The sequence below is a fragment of the Antechinus flavipes genome, chromosome 2 (assembly GCF_016432865.1).
Source record: "Antechinus flavipes isolate AdamAnt ecotype Samford, QLD, Australia chromosome 2, AdamAnt_v2, whole genome shotgun sequence".
NCBI lineage: Eukaryota > Metazoa > Chordata > Mammalia > Dasyuromorphia > Dasyuridae > Antechinus > Antechinus flavipes.
Window position 1 is genome coordinate 408,416,943 of NC_067399.1, and position 11,660 is coordinate 408,428,602.

Below are 11,660 nucleotides of genomic sequence, written 5' to 3' on the forward strand. Positions count from 1 at the left end.
ATCTTCCACATCTTAGCTTTCCCAAGCATATGGGGATTTCAATATTTCACAGGTCAGCATAAGAAATTAAATGGGAATTTTTTTGAGTTTTGTGGAAGCTGCAGATTATAAACAAAGGCCAGCAGACAACACAGAAAAAGTTTAGAAATTCAGAAAAAGTATAAAATATATGTATGATACTGTATAATATCGTTTAATATAATAATTCGACTTCTTCTCTGGTATGAAGAGAGGGCCAAAAAATTTTACATGGATTTTCCAGATTGCGGGGGCCCTTTGCTTCAGATCTTTTGATGGAAGCAATAACTGTAGGGTTAGAGCAGGAGGCAGAACAATAAGGAGTCAGTCTCTTTTCCACCACTGACTTTGCGCACTTGGGGAGACAGTTCTAGTAGTGGGATGAGGGTCTCCCTTGCTTCATGAATATAATGGGCATAATAACCCACCTACCTAAGGCTATTTCCTTAAACTTTTCTAAGTCTGAAGCCTATTTTTCTACCGTCTATGAATCAGAGACACAATCAGAGGCATTTCCTTGGCACCAGAACATAATTATATAAACTCTAGGGTGAAATAGCCAGCAATAGGCCATATGGTAAAGGGACAAGAAGCAGCTTCAAACGCTTGAGCGGCTTGCTTCTTCCAAAGTTAGCTGAACTTTGGGAATTTGGCTGGGATTCACATCAAAATTTTCTTCCAGTAAATCTTGGTTTGGACTCCCCTGGAAGTATTAGGAGAGTGATTTGCTCATGTTCCTTTCAAATATAGAGTTCCTATCCCTCAATCAAAAAATGAGTAAAATGTAAAAATGAAAAGCAACCTGCCCTGCTTTTTTGGTGACTATAGAATTGTTTAGTTGAAGGGTTCTCTCTGAAGTTTTTCTCTCTCTGAAGCAGCAGCTCTCTTTATTGTTCTTGTCTCCCGGGATTGCAGTTGGATTACAGTAGAAGCTTCTGAAAGACAGGAAACCTTTTACTGACCACTCTGGCCCAATGATCTATCCCTTATTTGAGCTCAGAGCATTTATTGCTGGTTTACTCACTTGGCATTTGATTAATTAACAGACTGTCTTATGACATCTATTGCTCTTAACTGGTTCCTAGTTAAAGTTTCAATTTGGCCTTGCCTCTTCAATTAAATGTTAATCCTTTGACTCTTAGGATCCATCATTTCTACCTGCCCTTCCCCAGCTACCTTCAACTTTATCCACCTAAGATCCATGACTTCTGGGATTTAAAATGATAGAAAAATAACTATTCAGCTCACCATGCTCAATCCTATTAGAATCTCTTTTTCATTCATTAAAAAAAAAATCACTATGCCCAGATGAAGAAAGTCATAATCTCAAATAAAATGTCAAGATCTTAGGAGAGAAAAACTTCCTCATTTTCAAACTTGGGCATCTGAGGTTCCAAAATCAAAAACCTCACCCACAGTCAAATCATTAGTCAAAAGAAGGTTAAGGACTAGAATGTAGACATCCTTTCTCAATCTAGTAATTTCTCTACTAAACTTTGTCATCTTTCTCAGTTGAAAAACACCTCTGCCTCTTCTCCCTATATTGCAATTGATGCTTGAAATTCCATTTATATCCTTAGTCTCTTGTGGCTACACAATTTTAAGTAGCTTTTCCATATTAAAGTGCATTGAAAGTAATGATAATAATGCTCATTTCAATTTTGGATGTTTCCATGTAGATACTTCCTTCCCTGAAAGGTAAACAAACAGAGACAGAAGATTTTTATTGTCATTTTTCAGTTGTATCTAACTCTTCGTGACCCCTTTTGAGGTTTTATTGATACAGATACTGGTGTGGTTTGCTAATTCCTTCTAAAGCTCATTTTACAGATGAGGAAACAGGGTTAAATGAGTTACCCAGAGTTACATAGTTATTTGATTTCTGAGTTCAGATTTGAACTCAGGAAGATGAGTCTTCCAGACCCTAGGCTTGATACTCTATCCATTTCACTACCTAACTCTTTACATATAGTGATGGTCTGAAAAGGATCTTTACTAAGTGGAAAAGGGGCAAACTTCTCATTTTGAAACTTTTGCTTTTGATGTTGATTGAAAGATGGATAGATAAATAGATATGAAGTATTTACTATTTACTAGCCTTTGTGCTAAGTTCTAGGGATACAAATGCAAAGAAAAACTCAGTCCCTACTTTCAAACAGGTTCTAATAAGGGAAGATAATACTCAAAAGGGAGCTGATAAGCATGACTAGAGGTAGATACCCATATGCTGAGACTGGAGCAAGGATATAAGTAGACATGTTCACCTTGGCACTTTCTCAAATGGAGAAGAACCCACTAATCAGAGGAAGGAGCTTTAGGGATAGAGGAAACTCCAGGTTGAGAAAGCTGCTAAAAAGCAGATAGAAAAAATAATATAGTAAATAATAGAATTGGGAGAAAATGTACATTATAATCCATTTACTCAACCTTACCCAAAGCAGTTCTAATCATTGTCTCTTGAAATTATCCACAATACACCAGAGGCCTTTTTCTGATTCTTCTTGTATGTTATAAATAATACAGCACTACTATGGGGTATACAAAATATCTGTCTCTCATTGTCTCTATAGGACCATCCCACTCTAGTTTTCAGTTTAAAAAATTGTGATAGTAATGATATCTTGTTTTGATAAAAAGAGTTCCATGATTACCTAATGTTCTTCAGATGTTTTACTTTTTGATCCTCTCAATAATCCTCTGAGATGGGTAGTATAATTCTCATTCTCATTTACCAAATGGAAAAACAGCAGGTTAAATGACATACCTAAAATCATGGTGTCAAAGCACTACTGATCCAGGGCTCTGGACTCCAAATTCAGTTCTCATTTCAGTATCCCACAAACTTTCTATTAGGAATTTACAGATACACATAGGTTAACTTTTCGGAAACAAAAACAAAACAAAACAAAAAACTCCATGCCAACTGGCTCCGTGCCAACAAACATGGGCTTTTAGACTGCTTATAATTCCATCCAAAGCAAACAGAATTCTATTTGAGGTCTGAGACATTGAAAAGGTTCATTTTTTTCATGGTGTTTGTATTACTATTATTAATAATGATAGAATAACACTAGCTATAAGGCTTCATAGTTCTTGGTTACAATTACCACAAGGAAAAAGGAGGCCTGTGAACAAATATTTCCAGTTTGGGAAATGTACAAAATTTCTTCCAGAAACAGGAGGAATCTGGAATTTTCAAAAAATTGCTATCATGATCAAAATATTTTTTGCCAACTTTAGAAGTTCAAACAATTTTACCAACTTATTGAAATTAAATTGAACTTCTGAGTCATTGAGGTTTCATCTTCTGGGATGCCAGTTCTGGCCGGGAGTGGGGGGGGGGGAGTGAGAAGGGAAGGGGAAGGGAAGAGGACAGGGTGAGACTAGGATTTATTTTAAATATGGCAAATAGAATCTAGGTTTCTTAAAGGAAAGGATTTTTTTTTTTTAGTTTGGTTCATTAGTTTTTGTTTTCTAGGCATTTAGTATAGTGCTTGGCACATAGTAGGTACTTAATAAATACTTGTTGCATAGCAGTTAAATCCCACAAAATCAAAAAGAATTATCAAACATTGGGAGTCTGTTCATGAGTGGTTAATTTTAGGTATGTTTTACTGTATTCTTTACTGATTCCAGATTTACCTTGATTCCAGGCCATTCACCTTACTGATTCTAAATAATATGTTTTTTTTTTCCTTTGGCACTTTTCATTTGCTTATTTATCTTTACTGTATTCTTTACTCCTGGTTCATGGATAAAAGGGGACTTAGAAGCTATGCAGTCTAATCCTCCTCATTTTAGAAATGGGGAGATAGGAGTTGCTCAGGACCTCAGTGTTGAGCTGGAATTCAAACCCAGTGCTTTCTCTGCAATTCCACCATAATGCTCTTTGCTCCTTTTCTGTTTCCTGCCTGAATTCTTGCATATGTACTCAAATTTAGCATCTTGTTAACATAACATAACATAACATCCTTGTGCTAGACACTTGACTAGAATTGTATTTTCATATGATAGCCTTCTCTATATTTGAAAGAAACAATCCGATATCTACTAGGTCTTTTCCCCCTCAGGTTAAACATATGGAATATCCTTTAGCCAAATCTCAAATGGGATGTTTTCAAGTCCCTTTTGGAAGTGATACAAAGAAAAAGTACTGAATCTGGAATCATAGGACTTGGGTTCAAATCTACCAGACTCTGCTACTTATTCCTTGTATGACAAATTACTTAAATTCTCTGAATTTCAGTGTCTTGATCTATATAATGAGGGGATTATTGGACATGATGATCTTTAAATTCCCTTCAGATTTTAAATCTGTGATTTTGTTATCTCTCCTGGTTGCCTTTCTTTGAATGCACCATTTTACCAATGTCTCTCCCAAAATGTACTTTTACCTTACAGAATTATTACTTTTTCAGGTCAACTTTGAAAAAGTAATAATTCTGGAAGGTAAAAGTACATTTTTTTAAATATATAGAGAAATTTCATCTAACACATTAATTGGGAGCAAGAGCAAACTGACAGTACAAATTTTGATTTAAAGCATGTGTTCATAGAAAGGTAACTTTATTATTCCAAGTACATTCAGTAACTAACTAGGCCAGCAATGTTTTTTCCCACTAGAGGTCCTTAAGGTGCTGACTTTAAAAAGGTCATAGAAGGATAGATAATGTGTAATTAAGATATGTTATTCTCAGGAAAATGACTATTGTCTGAAGTGTTGGAAAAGTTAAAATTTTTAGTAGGTTCCCTCTTGATCCTCTTCCCTCTGAAATAATCTTCCTGTTATTCCTACTTCCTTAAGAATCTCTCTTTCTACCAAGGGAAAGTTCAACTCAGATGCTGTCTAAATAATCACAAATTCTGAGTTATTGAAGTACAAATTGATGGGGTTTTTCCTGTTTTCAGTTAACTGCTGTACTCAACTTAGAGAACATATCACCTTCCAACCAAAGAGATGATGAATTTGAAAGTATTGGCCAGTTTGGTCTGATAAAGGCAGCCCTTCACTATCCCAACCTCTCTGCAAGAAGGATGAGGGTGTGTCCTCTCTTGGACCCATCTCTAAATCACCAGCAACCCTCAAGTAACAGTCTGTCCCCAGGCGAGAGAGGGGGCTCATCTTATCTCTGCTGACTGATATACAGAGTTAATGGCACGATGCTGTCTTGGCAGCCCCGAATGGAAGAAACAGAACACCAATTTAAATCACGAAAAAGTCAGTGAATCTATCATCATTAATCTTGCTGTCAGTTTTAATTTTGGGGACATTACCTCACTCAACACTAGTTGAAAAGAGCTGCCAAAAACGGTGATGTCATCATCACTAGCCGCATCTGACCCTGCCTGCTGATTTTTCAGAGCCCAGAGCAAGTTAATAAATCCCTGGGTACTCGGACACACATTGGAGTTTTATTACAATGAAGGTATAACCGGAGATGCTGTTTTAATTAAATGGCCTGAGAAAAATATTTTCCTGTGTTTCGCCAAACTGTAAAATATAACTATCTCTAAGCAATCCGGTTCTGTTGCTTTCTCTCTCTGAACGTTTGCTTGCTTTTTGTTCCCCTTCCCTTCCCACTTTTCTCTGGGGAGGAGTGAAAGACATTCCAAACATGGGCACAGAGAGAACTGACAAATCCCCACAAACACCTTTTCTGGGTCACCAGCCCCATCCCCCTCGAGTGGGAAAGCTACGTAGCTACTACCTACTCCCAGGTAACTAGATGCTTTTTGTGTGACAAAGCAATGGAAGCAAGAGTAGGCTTTCTCGTTTGAAGTCTGAACCTCGGAGCTGCGTGATTTTAAAGAGGGAACTGCCTCACTGGGGAAAACTTTGAGCACGGCAGCAGTTTACTTGCAACTTACACCTAGTCCCTCGTCAAATATTTATAAATAATCTCCCTCGACACCTTTGCGAACTGTTAAGGAGATTGGTTGATGCCTGTTCTCACTCATGGTTCATCTTAACTCCTTCAGCTTGATCCTCTTGTGAAGTCATCCCTCTCAAGAGAGGAGAGAAGGGGCCGGTGCCAGCCACTGGGTCAGAGGCATTGCCATGGCACCGGCACACGAGGCCATAAACACGGGCGGGAGGCTGGGGGGAGGGAGGGAAGAGGAACCGCTGTCGGCACAGCTGGAAGGAGAGGCCCTGCAGTAAGCGAGAAGGCTGCGTTTCCAACCCAAACGTCTCCTTGCTCAGCAAGGGGGAATAGGAGAACTTATTGGCAGAGGAAACAGAAGTGGGGTGGGCTGGGCTGGACCGGGGGGGTAGACTTGGATTAACACGATCCTTGGCCCCACTGCAAAAATCCTGGCTTCCAAAGTCACATGGATGTTGTGCGTCTTGCGAAGTGGCAAGTGTTAGTTAACAATCCACACCTGGACACAAGTCTCCACAAATCTTTTCTTTCAGATTTTTTTAGTGATCTCCCCGACTCTAAACACTTTTAGAGTGTAAAGAGGGATGACTCTGAAGTCAGTGACCCTAGTTTGATGCTACTAGTGTCTCAGTTCTCATCTGTTAGACGAAGACCTTGGACCAGACAGCCTCTGAGATCCCTTCTAACGCTAGATGGATCTTCCTGCTATCACTCCTTTCCCTCTCCAAGGTCTCTGCCTCCAGCTGCATTCTTATCAATCATAGCAAGTGGCAGAGGTTGGCTTTACCCCAGCGCGAAAAGCAGTGGAGGAGGAAGAGGGGAGACCTCCAACCTCATTTTTCATGAGTATCCAAGGCAGGGACTGATCCTAGGTCTCCAGGGTGGAACTAGCAGTACACAAATTCAATGCCCAACCTCACCCTCCTGGCCAAAGTCCCTCTGAGTCTTTTTATGGGAGAATATTAAGTGTATCCATGCACAAGATACATTGCATGATGTAAGAATCAATAACTGCATCCTGTTAACAGTTCCTGCTGTTTATAGAGTATTGTCTTGACATAGTTGTTAAACCTCAATAAATATGTTTTTTAATAACCATATGGTATTTAACATACAATAACTGTCTTATTAGTTCTAAATTAAATCCTTGCTCAAGACACTTAATTTAAAGTGTGACCAATCTTTTTCCTGGCTGAGAAACGGATACTAAATAACTGGGTTGAGGGCACTTCTAAATAAGACTATTAGGTGGGGAGATTTAAAAACATGTGCTTTGATGATATGTTTAAATGAGAATCACATCATTTTATTCATGGGTGAGGATCAGAATTATGGGAGTTGTCTAGTTTAGTGCTGTATTCAGAGGATAATGGTTTTAAATGAAGCTCACAGAATCTGCATGAATCAGTGTCCTTTCTCTTTTTTTCCTTTTGGCATTATCCAAGGAGGCTTCTAGAAACTTCCTATTTTTCTTTCCTTGATCCCATCCCCAGATGACCATAGCTTCTCATTAGGACTTTCTGAATCAATTTTTACCTTTCTCTGGCAGTGTTCCATATAGCAGATCTTTTGTCTACCAAAAGTTTTATTCAATGGGGACACTACTTTCCACTATGATACTGAAAACTTAGCATGTGTGTTAATGATCCTGATTTCTCATTCTCTTCCTCTCTCTCTCTATATATGTGTCTCTCTGTCTTTTTCTCTCTCTTTACAGACTTCTCTCCTTTGGCAGTTTGGTGAAGCCTTTGGAACCCTTCTTAGAATAATATTTTAAATATGTAAAGTTAAGCACAAAGGATTTTTAAAAGGTTTGAGAGACATAATTTCTGGGTAATTTAGTCATTTTATTAATAAAAGCAGCATTTTATTAATAAAAGGATAGTCATTTTGTTGTCTCTCTTAGACCAAAGTTCCATCATGGCAGTAGGCTTACAGTTTATGTGCTCTTGGAAAAGTAGGTATTCCTGGTACTCAACTCTGATTGTTTAACAAATAATGAAAAAATGAATGTTACAATGAGAGACTGGTATATTACAATGAGTATCTTGGAAAATGACTTTGGCCAGCCAAATCTTGTTCAAAGAAACTTATCAGTTTCCATATCACTTGTCTTATAAAAGGGAAGATCCACATTTTCCCCCACACCTGTCTGAACAAACACAATTAGCCCAAAGTTAGACTTTCTTTTATAGATTTTATATTTTTGAGAGAGATTTCCCACACTGGTTGATTTCTGGGTGAGCAAATAGAAAAGAGGGAAAAACTTTTGGTCCTCACACAATAATTAGTTATTAAATCAGTGAAAAATAATTTCCCACAAGGGGTAAAATAACCTGGATTTTGCCCCAAGAAACCAAACTTGGAGTACCTTAAAAAAAAAAAAAAGCCAAGTCCCCTGCAGCTCTCTACCCTGCATAAGTTGGTAGAATAGTTATAGTTTGCCTCATCCATAGGGATGATGACAAAAGGTGTGATAACATATGTCATCTCCCCAAATGCAGATAACCATAATTTCACTTCTATCCTTTGTTTATCCATTCTTTAAGGATCTGCCACAACCCGTCTAGCAGTCTGGGGAAATCTGTTTAACTCTTTGTAGGATCTGTGCTGGGTACCTGGATGACATCAAGGAGAATATGAATTTGACTTATCACTAAACTCTGGGTTGAAGAGCAAAAATATAGTCATCCATGCCTCTGCCCACTTTTGTCAGGCCCCATTTGAGACATCCTTTTAAGAGGAAAGCAGATTTATACCTGGCAGTAAAAGAAGGGTGACCAGGAAAAGAGGCTAATGGAGCAATAGCATCATCATGCTTGATGACCCATAAATACTTTGGGTTTCCCTAATAAACAGGATGAGAAAGTTATTATTTGGGACCACATAAGTTCATGCAGTGCTTCTGGGCATAGGGGCAGCTTAACCTGTCCAGGCTTCATGTGGCATAGCATTACTCCATTCTACTATTTCCTCCATCCAGATGGTGGGTTTTTAGTGGGGAAAAGTCTCACCTACTATTGTGTGCAGTGAGAGAGAAAGTGGTGAGAATTGAGGATATAGAGTGGGAAGTTTACAGAGAGGAAGATGTGTAGATGTGTAGAAAAGTGTGTCATACCTCTGCTGTATCCAATATCCTTTGTGCCTTTCAACAAGTCTTGCATGACCTAACTAGTACCTGGTTAGGAAGAATAATTAAAAGAAGAAGATATTACTTGGCCCATTGTAAAAGCTTCTGCTCACTATAGTGATCTTCCAGCAATAGTTGTACATCTGTATCCTCAGGATTTCTGTTTTACCCAATAAGGAGTAGTCCCAATCACTCTCCTCCTAATCCACCTGAGGATGCCCTTTCTTGGCTAGGTGAAATTTTTGACCTGGCTCTGACATTAAAATTCAACATTGTCTTTTAATTTGTCTTCTGCTGTCTTATTCTCTGTAAGTATAACTGCTACTCCTCTTGAGTTGGCCGATCCTTAGTCTACAGTGATGGCTCCATACCAGCACAGGCCTGCCCCCTGCATCCTTAGCAGTATCGTCCATACCTGGGCCTTGGTTTCTACACTTTGAAGTCTTCATATGGCTTCTTTTCCTGGGCTAATACATTAGTTTTCATGATTAGTTGAACTTTCTCTGTCCCTGATCTCCAGCTGGCCTTGCAGGGGCCACTTGGCACCTACCTATGCCACAATAAGCCCCATATGCTTTGTCCTCAGCTGCCACAGGATAACATATTTCACTCCCAAAGGATTGGATATAATATTGGGCATTTTAAGCTCTGAGGCAGGCCCCCAAGGAAGATAATATTTCAGTGCAGGGAGAAAAGAGAAATGATAATTTTCAAAACATATTGGATAATGTTCAACACATAGTAGTTTATTAATTGTTTATTAATTGATTTTCTGATTAACTTTGTCCACTCAGAGGTGGAGTTTAGTGGTAGGATTATGAAGCTTATCTTGCCAAAAAAATCCAAAAAACCCATATATTTTGGCAATTATCTTCACGAGAAAGCATAATATAGTAGTACAATGAAATTTTGAATCTGAAGACTGGAGTTTGAATTTTGGCCCTGCAAATGAATACATGTATTACCTTGGGTAAATAACTTAAATTTGGGGTTTACTTCCTGATCTATGAAATGAAGAGGGTTGGATTAATTGACCTCTAAAGCCTCTCTCACTTCTAAACCTATAATCTTTTGATTTATGGTCTCTGTAATGGTGCCACACATCTAGGAGGACAAAAGTATCTTTTATCAGTGTGTCCCCCTCAGGACCTAACATAGCATATTTCATGAAGTAGGTGCTTAATACCTACAAATGGAATTAAACTGAATTGAAAAAAAAAAACAGTTCATGTGGGTATTTGTAGATATATAATGAATGTCTTGAAAATGATCACTTTAATAGAGGAATGACTCAAAACCTAGAGAATCTGTATTAGGAGGCAGCCATGAGGCTGTGTCCACTGGATTTGGAACCAGAGGTACTTGTTTTGAATACTAAGTTTAGTTACCAGCTTAGCACAGCACCAGCTGACTCATGGTAAGCAATTGATATAAGCTTTTTTATTCTTTCATTTATATGAATGAACTATGTGAATTTGAGCAAATGATCTCTTTGGGCCTTGGTTTCACCATCTAAACAATGAAAAGCACCTTCAAGTTCCCTTCCAACCCTAATTCCTATGAGGTCTGAATGCTAGCCAAATAAGAAAGAATAGTCCTAAGAGGGGCTCCCAGTGTTTAGTTTCTTTGTTTGAAAGGAAGGGCAAGGAGAGCTACTTGTTCCAAAAGGGTTGATGTTGAGCAGAACCAGGAGATCATTATACACTTCGACAACGATATTGTATGAGGACATATTTTGATGGAAGAGGATTTCTTTGACAAAGAGACCTGAGTTTCAATTGATAAATGACGGACAAAAGCAGCTACACCCAAAGAAAGAACACTGGGAAACGAATGTGAACTATCTGCATTTTTGTTTTTCTTCCCGGGTTATTTATACCTTCTGAATCCAATTCTCCCTATGCAACAAGAGAACTGTTCGGTTCTGCAAACATATATTGTATCTAGGATATACTGCAACATATTCAACATATAAAGGACTGCTTGCCATCTAGGGGAGGGGGTGGAGGGAGGGAGGGGAAAAAAAATCGGAACAGAAACGAGTGTCAATATAAAGTAATTATTAAATAAAAAATTTAAAAAAAAAAGGAAAAAAAAAGGGTTGATGTTGGTGATAATGGTGATGATGATGATGATGATGGTGGCAATACTCACTAAAACAAGCATCATCCTTCCAATGACCTGGTGCCCAGCTTCTTGCATCATCATTTATACCTTATTGCAGTAATCTGCAAAATACTCACATATAGAAGAAACAAGATTGATTTTTATTTGCCTGTCAGGAGACTTGACTTTTGAGAATTTCTTTCCAGAACCTTTCAGTCCTAGATTTTCTTCAGCTGTAGCTTTGGCCCTTAGTCATTAGAATTGCAAGACTTTATTCCCTAGCCCTTCCCTTCAAACACAGGCATCAACATGTGAGCTTCCCATTAGCACAGGGCTCCAGTGAAACTCCCAAGGCACAAACTAGATAATTTCTGGTAATACACAGTTGGAAGGGGAATCCTTTGCAAAAATCACACTTGCAAACTCAGAAATTAAATGTATGCTCTGATTATGATTACTAATTAATATTTTCAGTATGTATTCTATTTTTATTATGGGTAACAGGAGTGGATCAAAGATCTATC

General features: G+C 38.3%; 1 long non-coding RNA gene across 1 annotated transcript; it reads right to left on the minus strand.

Annotated features, from left to right (window-relative positions):
- Positions 1-212: 212 nt before the first annotated feature.
- LOC127546701 (uncharacterized) lies at positions 213-6,021 on the minus strand. The gene is made up of 3 exons (XR_007950041.1): positions 5,931-6,021; positions 2,783-2,864; positions 213-953 (listed from the first exon to the last, which is right to left on the minus strand). It is a non-coding gene; the product is annotated as an uncharacterized LOC127546701 (long non-coding RNA).
- Positions 6,022-11,660: the final 5,639 nt, after the last annotated feature.